The following is a 15430-nucleotide window of genomic DNA, read 5'->3' on the forward strand; positions in this document are numbered from 1 at the left end:
TGTAACAATAATTGACAGGACACTGGTAAACTAAGGGCACACTTACACAATTACTAATCAGTGGGAATAGGGGCCAGGTGTGCGTAATGACATTTCCGGAGGGATCCGTGACAGCTGAGTCTGTTTTATGCAGGGTTGCATCGTGTAGGCCTTTGCATCTGTAATTAAAAAGTTATTCATACAGTATGCCATCACTATTGTGTTTATTGATTAATTCCAGTCAATAATTTGGGATTAAAAAGGCCTAGGTCCACCCAAAGTTTGAATATAAACCAAATTTGATCAAATTCACATTTTCCCAGAACTCAAATAAGTGGGCCTATAATAAGCTATGAATAATCTTATGTTTCCCCAAGAACGACAACATGAATAGCATACAGCTGGCAGGTTTTACACTTTTTCGGCAGGATAGAACAGCTACTTCTGGTAAGACAAGGGGTGACGGTCTATGTATATTTGTAAACAACAGCTGGTGAACGAAATCTAAGGAAGTCTCAAGGTTATAGACCACACTATTTACCAAGAGAGTTTTGATCTATATTCTTCGTAGCTGTCTATTTACCACCACAAACCAATGCTGGCACTAAGACTGCACTCAATGAGCTGTATACGGCCATAAGGAAGTCGCTCACCAGAGGCGACGCTTCCGCTAGCAGAACCCCTCGCCAATAGCCAATGACATTGGAGGGCGCCAAATACAAATCAACAGAAATCTCATAAATCTAAATTCTTAAACATACAAGTATTAGGCACCATTTTAAAGACACAATTCTCATTAATCCAGCCACAGTGTCTGATTTCAAAAATGCTTTACAGCGAAAGCTCCACAAATGATTATGTTAGGTCACCACCAAGTCACAGAAAAACCCAGCCATTTTTCCAGCCAAAGAGAGGAGTCACAAAAATCACAAATAGAGATAAAACTAATCACTAACCTTTGATGATCTTCATCAGATGACACTCATAGGACTTCATGTTACAAAGTACATGTATGTTTTGTTCGATAAAGTGCATATTTATATCCCAAAAATCTTATTTTACATTGGCGTGTTATGTTCAGTAGTTCCAAAACAGGCGGTGATTTTGCAGAGAGCCACATCAATTTACAGAAATACTCATTATAAATGTTGATGAAAATACAAGTGTTATGCATGGAACTTTGGATAAATTTCTCCTTAATGCAACCGCTGTGTCAGATTTTAAAAAAACTTTACAGAAAAAGCATACCATGCAGTAATCTGAGTACGGTACTCAGAGCCCAAACCAGCCAAAAGAAATATCGGCCATGTTGCGCAGTCAACATTAGTCAGAAATAGCATTAGAAATATTTACTTACCTTTGATGATCTTCATCAGAATGCACTCCCAGGAATCCCAGTTCCACAATAAATGTTTGATTTGTTTATATCCATATACTTTCTTTTGTTAGGGTGTTTGGTAAACAAATCGAAACGAGCGTGTAACTTCCAGTGGAAAGGTCGGACTAAAATCCAAAAAGTTATATTACTGGTCGTAGAAACATATCAAACGAAGTATAGAATCAATCTTTAGGATGTTTTTATCATAAATGTTCAATAATGTTCCAACCGGAGAATTCCATTGTCTGTAGAAAAGAACGGGAGCTACCTCTCATTTGAATGCGTGTGTCAGACCTCTGACTCATTCCCCTCTCATTCAGCCCCCCTTCATAGTAGAAGCATCAAACAATGTTCTAAAGACAGTTGACATCTAGTGGAAGCCTTAGGAAGTGCAACATAAGTGCAACATAACCAATATACTGTACTGTATCTTCAATAGGGGCTGAGTTGAAAAACTACAAATCTCAGATTTCCCACTTCCTGTTTGGATTTTTTCTCATGTTTTTGCCTGTCATATGAGTTCTGTTATACTCACAGACATCATTCAAAGTTTTAGAAACTACAGAGTGTGTTCAATACTACTAATAATACGCATATATTAGCATCTGGGACTGAGTAGGAGGCAGTTTACTCTGGGCACGCTTTTCATCCAAAAGTGAAAATGCTGCCCCCTAGCCCAAACAGGTTAATGCAGGGAAACTTATATTGATTTTACCTCATTTCTACCAGCATGCTAAAAGTGCAACCAGAGGGAGAAAAAAAATCTACAAAAAAAGTGGTCAGATGAAGCAGATGCTAAGCTACAGGACTGTTTTCCCACTGTAGCACAGACTTTTCCTGCATGTTCCGGGATTCTTCCGGTGGCATTGAGTACACCACATCAGTCACTGGCTTCATCAATAAGTACGTCGATAACATCATCCCCACAGTGACTGTACGTACATACCACAACCAGAAGCCATGGATTACAGGCAACATCCTCACTGAGCTAAAGGGTAGAGCTGCCGCTTTCAAGGTGCGGAACTCTAACCCAGAAGCTAATAATAAATCCCGCTATATCCTCCGACGAACCATCAAACAGGCAAAGCGTCAATACAGGACTAAGATGGAATTGTACTACACCAGCTCCGATGCTCGTCGGATGTGGCAGGGCTTGTAAACTATTACAGACTCCAAAGGGAAGCACAGCCGCGAGCCTACCAGATTTGAGGCAAGTAGCCGATGTTAGATCTTTAAACAGGTCAACATTCAAGGGATGCATTACCAGGACGTGTGCTCCGAGCATGCGCTGACCAACTGGCAAGTGTCTTTACTGACATTTTCAACCTGTCCCTGACTGAGTCTGTAATACCAATATGATTCATGCAGACCACCATAGTCTCTGTACCCAAGAACGCTAAGGTAACCTGCTTAAATGACTTCCGACCCATAGCACTCATGTCTGTAGCCAAGAAGTGCTTTGAAAGCTGGTCATGGCTCACATCAACACCATTATCCCAGAAACCCTAAACCCACTCTAATTTGCATACTGCCCCAACAGATCCACAGATGACGCAATCTCTATTAAACTTCACACTGCCCTTTCCCACCTGGACAAAAGGAACACCTATGTGAGAAAGCTATTCATTGACTACAGCTCAGCATTCAACACCATAGTGCCCTCAAAGCTCATCACTAAGCAAAGGGCCCTGAGACTAACACCTCCCTCTGCAACTGGATCCTGGACTGCCTGATGGGCCACCCCCATGTGGTGAGGGTAGGTAACAACACATCCGCCACGCTGATCCTCAACACGGGGCCCCTCAGGGGTGCGTGCTCAGTCCCCTCCTGTACTCACTGTTCACTCATGACTGCATGGGCAGGCACGACTCCAACACCATCATTAAGTTTACCGATATCACAACAGTGGTAGGCCTGATCACAGACAGCGATGAGACAGCCTATAGAGAGAAGGCCAGAGACCTGGCAGTGTGGTGCCAGGACAACAATCTCTCCCTCAACGTGATCAAGACAAAGGAGAGGATTGTGGACTACAGGAAAAGGAGGACCGAGCATGCCCCCATTCTCATAGACGGGGCTGTAGAGGAGCAGGTTGAGACCTTTTAGTTCCTTGGTGTCCACATCGCCAACAAAATATCATGGTCTGAACACACCAAGACAGCCATGAAGAGGGCACGACAAAGCCTATTCCTCCTCAGGAGAAGATTTGGCATGGGTCCTCAGATCCTCAAAAAGTTCAACAGCTGCACCATCAAGAGCACCCTGACTGGTTGCATCATGTAGCAAGGCACTACAGAGGGTGATGTGTACGGTCCAGTACAACACTGGGGCCAAGCTTTCTGCCTTCCAGGACCTCTATACCAGGGGGTGTCAGAGGAAGACCCTAAAAATTGTCAAAGACTCCAGACACCCTAGTCATTGACTGTTCTATATGCTGCCGCCCGGCAAGCGGTACAGGAGCGCCAAGTCTAGGTCCAAAAGACTTCTTAACAGCCTCTACCCCCAAGCCATAGGACTCCAGAACAGCTAATCATTAGCATTGCCCCCCCCCCCCTGCCCTCTTTTATGCTGCTGCTACTCTCTGTTTATTATCTATGCATAGTAACTTTAACTCTACCTACATGTACATATTACCTCAATTACCTCAACTAACCGATGTCTCTAAACATTGACTCTGTACCGGTATCCCCTGTATATAGCCTCGCTGTTGTGATTTTACTGCTGGTCTCTAAATATTTGTTACTTTTACTTCTTAATATATAAATATATATATATTTTTACTTATCTATTTTTTACTTTACACTTATTTTTTCTTAAAACTGCATTGTTGGTTAAGGGCTTGTATAAGTAAGCTTTTCACTGTATGGTCTACACAAATGCAATTTGATTTGATTTGGTGGTTAATCATTAGTGTATGTGTACATGTAGCTAGCTAACATTAGTTATGTAATTAGCTAGCTAACGTTAGCAAACACATTTTTTTCTCTAGCAGCTAACTCTGAGTAAGACTACCTGCAGTCAGATGCTACCTAGTTATCAAGGCGGGAAAGCAAAGATAGCGGATTTTCTAACTAACTAGCTTTCTGTAGCTATCCTGATATCTTCCCCAGAAAGTGTTTGCTTGTAAAGGCCCTTGTAAGAGAGGTGCGCCAGCACAAACTGTTTCTGCCTTGATACATTTGATTACTGCACCATTCGTATTAGCTACACTCTTAGAAAAAAAGGGTTCCAGGGTTTTTGGAAGAAAGGGTTCTTTGATGATTCTTTGGAAGGAAAGATGATTTGTTTGGAAGAAAGAAGGGTTCTACATAGAACCGTATATAATATTCCCCAGCATGCTCTATTGCAGCGAGAATCTCTGAATTTTTTGTGCATTGATTGGTTGATTAATTTGTGCTCACAAAGATAAATATAATTTATTTCTAAACTAATCCAATTTATTTAACCGCTCAGGACAGGGAGAGGCCACTAATTATACAGGTGAGTGTACAACAAAAGTCTTTAGTGTTGTAATGATATACAGTGTATGTGTACTTATGACAATGTTGTTGACTCTGTGTGTGTGTGTGTGTGTGTGTGTGTGTGTGTGTGTGTGTGTGTGTGTGTGTGTGTGTGTGTGTGTGTGTGTGTGTGTGTGTGTGTGTGTGTGTGTCCAGGTGCTACAGTTGCTGTATCAGGCCTGGGCAAACCCCAGTGCCAACCCTCTCTGGAGCTACACTCAGGTATCACCCCCCAATCGTGGATTTCAGGAGACAGCAGAGGGAGCATGCCCCTATCCACATCGACAGGACCACAGTGGACAAGGTGAAAGATTCAAGTTCCTCGGTGTACACATCACTGACAATCTGAAATGGTTCACGCACACAGACAGTGTGGTGAAGAAGGCGCCTCAACAGCGCCTCTTCAACCTCAGGAGGCTGAGGAAATTTGGCTTGGCCCCTAAGACCCTCACAAACTTTTACAGATGCACAATTGAGAGCCTCCTGTAAGGCTGTATCATCGCCTGGTATGGCAACTACACCAGGGCTCTCCAGAGGGTGGTGCGGTCTGCCTAACGTATCACCGGGGGCTCATTGCCTGCCCTCCAGGACACCTACAGCACCTGATATCACAGGAAGGCCAAAAAGATCATCTACCCGAGCCATGGCCTGTTCACCCCACCCTCATCCAGAAGGCGAGGTCAGTACAGGTGAATCAAAGCTGGGACCGAGAGACTGAAAAATAGCTTAAATCTCAAGGCCATCAGACTGTTAAATAGCCATCATTAGCCGGATACCCTGCACCTTAAAGGCTGCTGCCGTATGGACTCACTGGTCACTTTAATAATGGAACACTAGTCGCTTTAATAATCTTTACATACAGCTTTACTCATTTCATATGTACAGTGCCTTGTGAAAGTATTCGGCCCACTTGAACTTTGCGACCTTTTGCACATTTCATGGTTCAAACATAAAGATATAAAACTGTATTTTTTTGTGAAGAATCAACAACAAGTGGGACACAATCGTGAAGTGGAACGACATTTATTGGATATTTCTAACTTTTTTAACAAATCAAAAACTGAAAAATTGGGCGTGCAAAATTATTCAGCCCCTTTACTTTCAGTGCAGCAAACTCTCTCCAGAAGTTCAGTGAGGATCTCTGAATGATCCAATATTGACCTAAATGACTAATGATGATAAATACAACCCACCTGTGTGTAATCAAGTCTCCTTATAAATGCACCTGCACTGTGATAGTCTCAGAGGTCCGTTAAAAGCGCAGAGAGCATCATGAAGAACAAGGAACACACCAGGCAGGTCCGAGATACTGTTGTGAAGAAGTTTAAAGCCGGATTTAGATACAAAAAGATTTCCCAAGCTTTAAACATCCCAAGGAGCACTGTGCAAGCGATAATATTGAAATGGAAGGAGTATCAGACCACTGCAAATCTACCAAGACCTGGCCGTCCCTCTAAACTTTCAGCTCATACAAGGAGAAGACTGATCAGAGATGCAGCCAAGAGGCCCATGATCACTCTGGATGAACTGCAGAGATCTCTTACTGGTTGGTAGGTGATCAAATACTTATGTCATGCAAAAATGCAAATTAATTACTTAAATATCATACAATGTGATTTTCTGGATTTTTGTTTTAGATTCCGTCTCTCACAGTTGATATGATAAAAATTACAGACCTCTACATGCTTTATAAGTAGGAAACACTGCCGATTTTGCAGGTTATCAAATACTTGTTCTCCCCACTGTAAGTTCTATAAAATACACAAAACATGACGTTAGCTGATGAGCTTAGATATCCTAAGCTTGTGCTTACCACAGACCTTATTATCAGTGTTTATCCAAAAACTCTACAAAAATGCCATTCATTTCCCCATACAGTGCCGTGCAAAAGTATTCCCCATCGCATTTTTACTATTTTGTTGCATTACAACCTGTAATTTAAATGGTAGACTTCGAACTTAGTCCTGTATAGTCTGTTTGATGGTTCGTCTGAGTGCGTAGCAGGTTTTCTTATAAGTGTCCGGACTATGTCCTGCTCCTTGAAAGCGGCAGCTCTAGCCTTTAGCTCCGTGTGGATGTTGCCTGTAATCCATGGCTTCTGGTTGGGATATGTACAGGGCCTTGCAAAAGTATTCATCCCCCTCGGCGTTTTTCCTATTTTGTTGCATTTACAACCTGTAATTTAAATGGATTTTTATTAGGATTTCATGTAATGGACATACACAAAATAGTATACATTGGTGAAGTGAAATTTTAAAAAATACAACTTTCAAAAAATTTCTAAAATAATAAAAACGGAAAAGTGGTGCGTGCGTATGTATTCATCCCCTTTGCTATGAAGCCCCTAAATAAGATCTGCTGCAACAAATTACCTTCAGAAGCCACATAATTAGTTAGATTACACACAGGTAAACTTTATTTAAGTGCCACATGATCTCAGTATATGCTGCTCTGCTCTGAAAGGCCCCAGAGTCTGCAGCACCACCAAGCAAGCGGCACCACCAAGCAAGCGGCACCACCAAGCAAGCGGCACCACCAAGCAAGCGGCACCACCAAGCAAGCGGCACCACCAAGCAAGCGGCACTACCAAGCAAGCGGCACTATGAAGACCAAGGAGCTCTCCAAACAGGCCAGGGACAAAGTTGTGGGGAAGTACAGATCAGAGTTGGGTTAATATCCCAAACTATTAACCTCCCAAGGAGCACCATTGAATCCATTATTAAACAATTGAAAGAATATGGCACCACAACAAACCTGCCAAGAGAGGGCCACCCACCAAAACTCATGGACCAGGCAAGGAGGGCATTAATCAAAGAAGCAACCAAATAACCCTGAAGGAGCTGCAAAGCTCCACAGCAGAGATTGGAGTATCTGTCCATTAGACCACTTTAAGCCGTATACTCCACAGAGCTGGTCTATACGGAAGACTGACCAGAAAAAAATAAGCAAACATGTTTGGTCTTTGCCAAAAGGAATTTGCGAGACTCCCCAAACATATGGAAGAAGGTACTCTGGTCAGATGAGACTAACATTTAGCTTTTTGGCCATCAAGGAAAACTCTGTCTGGCGCAAACCCAACACCTCTAATCAACCCAAGAACACCATCCCCACAGTGAAGCATGGTGGTGGCAGCATCATGCTGTGGGGATGTTTTTTCATCGGCAGGGACTGGGAAACTGGTTAGAATTGAAGGAATGATGGATGGCGCTAAATACAGGGAAATTCTTGAGGGAAACCTGTTTCTGTCTTCCAGAGATTGGAGACTGGGACGGAGGTTCAACTTCCAGCAGGACAATGACCCTAAGCATACTGATGAAGCAACACTCAAGCGGTTTAAGGGGAAACATTGAAATGTCTTGGAATAACATTGAGTGGCTGCTGCCAACATACTGACTCAAATCTTTAGTCACTTTAATAGTTAAAAAATTGATGTGACAACTGTATCACTAGTCACTTTAAACAATGGCACTTTATATAATGTTTACATATCATATGTATATACTGTACTCTATACCATCTACTGCATCTTGCCTATGCCGTACAGCCATTACTCATCCATATATTTATACGTGCATATTTTCATTCCTTTACACTTGTGTGTATAAGGTAGTTGTTGTGAAATTGATTACTTGTCAGATATTACTGCACGGACAGATCTAGAAACACAAGCATTTCACTTCACTCGCATTAACATCTGCCAACCATGTGTATGTGACCAATTAAATTAGATTTCATTATATGTTAGAATTTTTTGAACTAGTATTCGTTTGGAAGGCAGTTAAAGCATTTTTATCAAAGCAATCACCTTTGCATGTGAAAAAAGAATCCTGCTCATCACTTACCTCACTTTTGTTTTGAGCCAATTTCACAGTGGGCTTTGAACGGCCACCTGGCTCCTGCCCAGGAGGGAGTCCGGGTCCAAAACGAATACAATCAACTTTCACCTGTTGCAAAACACGCCAGATTAATCGAATCCCCTCACTGAGTGTGGTTACATGAATGGTCAGATTAAAACCTGTTAAGGCTACCCCAGAATACTGCCCCTTCTGGAGGAATTCGGCACCCATATAAACCATGATAAATTTTTGTCAAAAGTTGCTAATATATGCAATTAAAAATTGTTATCGAATAGGAAACACTCTAAAGCTTATAAAACCGTTTAAATTTTGTCTCTAGCTAAAGCAGAAGTCTCAGGGCATGCATTCTCCCAAAGTCTCTCTTGTAATGGGAAAAGTTGCCAATACACACTTCCCAAACAGCTATAACCATGGAAACACTTTCTATGTCTTCAGCGTGAAGCCTGCTTTCGATGAGGCGTGTAACTGTGAGAATCGCTCAGCGTGACCAAACGTCCCGGTGACGCAAAAAAAAAGTTTCACCAATGGGAGATTGGATATTTCTCTCTCTTTCTCCCAGGACAGACTGAACAACGTGTGCTAATCTGTTCGCCCTCACGATTGCTGTAGACCTTTATAACATGCTAAGGCTTAATTATAAACATAGTTTGACAAGTTTACTCGAAATATAATGTATACTTTCGACGTTTTGGTGCGCATCCACTTGAAATTTGCATACATTTCGACCGAGAAGTGTCTAGTTTGAGAACGGAAAGACACAGACTTGCAAACTGAACGCTAACTTGGTGAGTATTAACCCTTCCACGTCTTCTGAAGCAAGAACAGCCATGGTAAGGGAATATTTACGTCTTCATTTTGGGTTTCTGTCGACTCAATGATAGAGGAGTCAGCATGCTAAATGAGAGCGCCGACTCTCTATTATAGCCTAGTAAACGCCAAATGTAACGTTAAAAATAATTGTAACATAGCAATTGCATTTAGAAGTTTATCTTGCCATACATATGTAAAACATGCATATTTAGTCAAAGTTTATGATGTGTATTCCTTGTTAGCTGGCGTTATCTGCCGGAGCTATTTATTTCTCCTGACATTGCAGTAGCATTTTTGAACGATGCATAATTGTAAACAGAGATTTATGGATATATATTGCATATTATTGAAAAAAATGAATGTACTGTGTAACATGTTATATTACTGTCATCTGATGAAGATTTCAAAAGGTTAGTGAAATGATTTTTCTTTTAATCCTGCGTTTGTTGATTGCATATTTTTTCCTACTTGGCTAAGCTAATGAGGTATGTATGCAGTGGTGGTTGGACATAAATATGTGCTATGTTTTCGCCGTAAAACATTTTAGAAATCTGACTTGCTGGGTAGATAAATAACTTCTTTATCTTTCATTTGAGCCATTTTTCAAGCGATTCTGTGGGGGTTAAATATTTTTAGGATTATTTCTTGCGTTCCCTGCGCCACATTACAGCTCAGGGGGGGGGGTGGGGGGAGTTCCCAAAGGGGAACTAGTAGCTCTAACAGGATAATATAATAGTTTGAATTGAAACGTTTACATGCTTGACAAGAAGAACGATTTCCATAGCAATCATGTTTACCTGGGCACATCTGAAATCATGCTACCTGATTGGCAGAAAATCTGCAATCTAAAATAAACAACTTATTTTTGTTCTGACATATAAAGTTTGTATGTAAAAACTACTTCTAAGACACATACATCCAGTTGTTACGAACACACTTTACTGGCGCTAAAAGAGGGAGGCTTGCTCGGCTTGTGCTAACACGAGGTGTCAATAATTAAAAAGATTGATAAACAAACTTAGATTTGAACTTTACGCAGAGTAAGGTGTTTACATGATTATTGCGTAATCTGCCTACTCCCACAAATAGTTTATCAAATTACTGGTGTGCATGTATAGGCACATTACTTACTGATAGGCTGCCACTGTACAGTATGCTTCCAATCAGAGGATTGCAGGTGTGGCCTATTCTAGGCGTGGCTTTCAGTTAGCTGTTTTTGGTCTCTTATAAGAGGAGACCAGTTAAAAAAACTCTGTTCATAAACAGTGAGCCTATACACTGTCAGATCTGCAGCTTTGTTTTAAGGCTGACATTGGCATTTATTACTGCTTCTCTGCCTTTTGGCTAAGATCAAGTGTAGTGTAGTACCTTTAACAGTGGCTGCATTTTGATTGGAGAGGCGATCGTAGGCCGGAGAGTACCCGGGAAGTTGTGCTTGATTTAGTTTTGTTTAGGGTATTCTTTACATTTTTTATTTTAGCCGTTTTTCTCCCCAATTTCGTGGTATCCAATTGTTTTTAGTATGAGACAATTGTTTTTAGTATGAGACTATCTTGTCTCATCGCTACAACTCCCGTACGGGCTCGGGAGAGACGAAGGTTGAAAGTCATGCGTCGTCCGATACACAACCCAACCAAGCCGCACTGCTTCTTAACACAGGGTGCATCCAACCCGGAAGCCAGCCGCACCAATGTGTCAGAGGAAACACCGTGCACCTGGCAACCTTGGTTAGCGCGCACTGCGCCCGGCCAGATTGGATTTCTCCGGGAAAATTCCTCCAGGAAGAGCTCTGTTTCAAACCTGTGCATGTGAACTGCATCGCCCTCCCCTATGGGAAAGGCTTTGATGTTAGTTTCACCTGTGTTAGCTTCCTGAGGGAGTTCTGGCGGAAACTCCAGAATGCCCTGAACACCCAAGGGTCCCTTACAGCAATGTTTGAAGTGACTAAGCTGACGGATAATAGCATCAAAACTGTTATTTCTTTTGTATGTACAATGACACTGTACAACCGGAGGAATGTGCAGTATGGTTGGGAAGGTACTGTCTACCATAGCCGAAGTGAACAGGAGCCATGTTCACTACCGGGACCAGCCCAAGCGCCTGTGAAAAGGTGGTCTGCATGAAATGGGCCACCGCTACAAGGAGTGCACGAACGGAAGGTCCTGAAACGTCTGTGGCGAGCGGTCCCACCTCATCAGTGGCTAAAAAAAGGATAAGTTGGAATGGGAGAGCTCCCAGGGGGAGGAAGAATCCAGAACCTTCCCTGCCAACTCCTGCAACCAAATCTCCTTTTTAAATCCCGTTTTAACCTCTTCTCCCTACCTTTACCCTGGAGGGAGGGAGCGAAGGTACCCGATAAGTAACCCCTTTTAACTGTTCCAAATGCCTTTCTTTTTAGCACTGTTTTTACTCACCCTTTTATGGCTATTAACATCACCACTATTAATGTAAGGAGTGTGAAAACAGAGACACGAGGACAGTCGGTTTTTATTATTTTTAGAAAGGTTTAATTCAGATGTGTTTTTATTACAGGGTGGTCTACCCTTTTTTCCCCCTCTTACAGCAAATGGGAGGACAAGTGGCAGACAAGTGGATCCAATTTTAATAAAAATGATGGTGTTGCTATTTTAATCAAGACCCCCACAGGTGGTGGTGAGGGGGAGCACGGTGGTGGTTGCTGGGTGTGCTCTTTTAGCCAATTGCACTTTTATGGGAGGGATTTTAATGATTTAACCATTTTTATGATTTAACAATAAACACGACCGGTGTGCACTTTTAGAAGACCTACAGTCCCACATGCTAGGCAGGGATCCTCTAGTGGTGGGTGGGGATTTCAACTGTTTTAAGTAGAGCAGACAGGAGAGGGGCGGGAGAGGATTTTAAGGTAGATAGGTCAAGTGTTTTATTGCAAGGGCTGTGCAGGGATTTTAAACTGATTGACTGTTTTAAAACCCTGCATCCAAGAGCGGAGGGCTTCACCTGGACCATTGGTGAAGGCACCAGAGCCTCTCGCATTGACTATCTGTTTACCCGGGACTGTCCCCCAACTGATGCTAGAACCCCTGCTTTTTTCTCAGATCACGTAATGCGTGCACCCTTTCACCAACTTCGGGAGTGACTGTGGGAAGAGGGCCCTGGAAACTGGACTGCTCGCTTTTAGAAGATGATAGAGTCGTTAGTCAGTACAGGGAGCGGTTCAGCCAGTGGCAGCCACTACAGGACTTTTTTGACACACATGCACCGCCAAGTGTGTATTTTACATGGACGACGTTAACATTTTTCTGCACCGACCTGTTATCTGTCGACAGGACCCTGGACAGGACTGACTGGTACGGACGAGCATCTGGGGCAAGACTGAACAGAGGACCACTTTTTCGGACCGTAGGCAGACCCAGACTACCACTGACAGTTAAAATGACTGACATAAGGGTACTGGGGGTAAAGTTTGACCGAGAGGGAGGAGGAAGCGGCAACTGGAGTGGGATCCTGGGGACCGTAAGAAAGATTGGGTTTTTGGGGATTCGACAGATGACTTTTGAGGGCAAGGTTTTAATCATTAAAGCTGTGATTTTTACCTGTGCTTTTATTAATCGGTTCTGTTTTTATCCCCCCCACGAACAACTATTTTAGCGCTGGAATGGATGGTCTTTCAATTCCTGTGGTTAAGCAAGTGGGAGAGGCTGAAGAGGGAGGTGGTCAAGAGGCCCAGGTCCAAGGGGGGGAAAGGCTTGCCTGACCACTACTTGTTCCTGGGCAGCCAATACACACTGTTACATCTCACTCTTGCCACCTCCCCGGTCAACAACAAGACCCAGGCCCTAGCACGGTTCTGGCTGGGATCTTACCTCAGGACCCTGAGGCTGATCCCAGTTGACCTGCGAGCCCCAGTATATTTCCTGCTCCCCACACACTACGTCCAGCTCAAAGGTTTTAAGACATTTTAAACTGGAGAAAGAGGCAGTCACGGTTTTAACTACACATCGCTCTCTTTTCTCTCTTTTGCAGGAGCGGGAACCAGTGTGTCCAGTGCGTGGGCTTGCTCTAGGTGAGCCCACAACGGATTGGCGCAACGTGGCCCATCCTGCTCTGCTGAACCAGCACCGGGACCTGTCCTGGAATGGTCGCCCATGGGATCCTCCTGGTCAGGACCGTTATGCACTCCCGGGGCATGGCAAGGACATCCGCGTTCCCCCGACCAGGCCGCGACCAAGACGAGTCGGAGAGTAATTTGCTCTGGGATTGCAGAGCCGCCAGGGACATGTGGAAGGATGCAGGCACCCTGATCTTCCTGTGTCTTCCCCTGCTGGCAGACCTAATGCTCATGCTGTATGGCGTGGGCCAAATGCCTATTCCACCGAAGGCCTTCACCAAGCTCTGGCCCCCTCTCATGTGTCTGAAGGATGCGCTGTGGTCCTCCTACAACCTGCTGGTAGCGAAACGAGTAGAGACCACCCCGCATGCAGTGACCATGGTAGCCATGGAAACCCTGGGGTGGTATGGAAAAAAGGGGGCCACGACCCCAGGCGAAGGGTGCCCCACAACACCCAAGGTCCCGGCGGTCATGGCCTGACAGCGCTGCGGCGCCTACCTGTGCAAAGGACCGAAGACAGCTTTTTTAACAAAGTTACTTTAACATGTTTTAATGTCTTAAAATTGTTTTACCTTTGTAAAATCAATTGTACACATTTTAAATGGCTTTTACAGATTTTGTTATACAAGAAAAAGTAATTTTATTCATGGTTGTTTCTATTGTTTTTAACGTGTACTCTTTAACAAATGTAAATGTAATATTCAAATGCTGTTTGTTGTGCTTTTATAACATTTTTTGTGTGTAAAATATATATGTGCTGTTTTTCAAAGAAATGCAACAATAAAACTTTTCCAAAAGAAAAAACAGAATTTAATACAAAAGAACTATAAGTTTGTGTCTATAGATAACTATGTAATTGTAATAATCACTTTCCTACCAGACCATCATGTGAGTGTGATGGATTGACTACAGTAAACTACTGTGAATTTTGCAATAGCCCACCTGTAACAAGTGGGAATTTAATTAGCATAATAAAAAAAATCCCCATCAAAATCCATCAATTTAAGATAGAGATACAGTTTCTGTTTTGCTTGGACTGCGTTTCAATCCAGTGCATCCGCCAACTTCGCCCATCTGCGATGAAAGTGGCAGAGCTATAGCTGTGTTTGTCAGACCATGGGACATGGTGTCTGTAGCGTCCGAACGTTTTGGCCCACAAACTATGAACCCTCACAAGACTAGTCTGGAGATGGCGTTAGTGATAGTAGATTACTGTACCAGTTTTAAAAAATGAATGAAAGTACAAAGCTGTGAGAAAGTAATTATTTAGTTTCTCTTTTTCATGGTATCCAATTGGTAGTTACAGTCTTGTCTCATCACTGCAACTCCCGTACGGACTCAGGCGAGACGAAGGTCAAGAGCTGTGTGTCCTCCGAAACACAACCCAACCAAGCCACACTGCTTCTTGACACAATGCCCACTTAACCCGGAAGCCAGCCGCACCAATATGTCGGAGGAAACACCATGTCAGCGTGACAGAGCCTGGACTCAAACCCAGAATTTTTAGTGGCACAGCTAGCACTGCAATGTAGTGCCTTAGACCACTGTGCCATTCAGGAGGACAGTTTTCTCTACTTTTGCATATTTTTTATACTGAATGTTATCAGGCCTTCAACCAAAAGCTAATATTAGATATAGGGAACCTGAGTGAAGAAATAACACAATGTTATGCAACACCCAATGCCCCTGTGTGAAAACGTTATTGCCCCTTCACACTCAAAAGCTGGTTGTGCCACCTTTAGCTGCAGTGCTTCCTGTATTTGTTTATCAGTCTCTCACGTCGCTGTGGGGATGTTTTGTTCCACTCTTCCATGCA

General features: G+C 43.1%; 1 pseudogene; it reads left to right on the forward strand.

Annotated features, from left to right (window-relative positions):
• Nucleotides 1-2198: 2198 nt before the first annotated feature.
• On the forward strand, nucleotides 2199-14278 carry LOC135562529 (uncharacterized; annotated as a pseudogene).
• Nucleotides 14279-15430: the final 1152 nt, after the last annotated feature.

The sequence above is a fragment of the Oncorhynchus nerka genome, linkage group LG19, assembly GCF_034236695.1.
Source record: "Oncorhynchus nerka isolate Pitt River linkage group LG19, Oner_Uvic_2.0, whole genome shotgun sequence".
In the NCBI taxonomy this organism is placed as follows: domain Eukaryota; kingdom Metazoa; phylum Chordata; class Actinopteri; order Salmoniformes; family Salmonidae; genus Oncorhynchus; species Oncorhynchus nerka.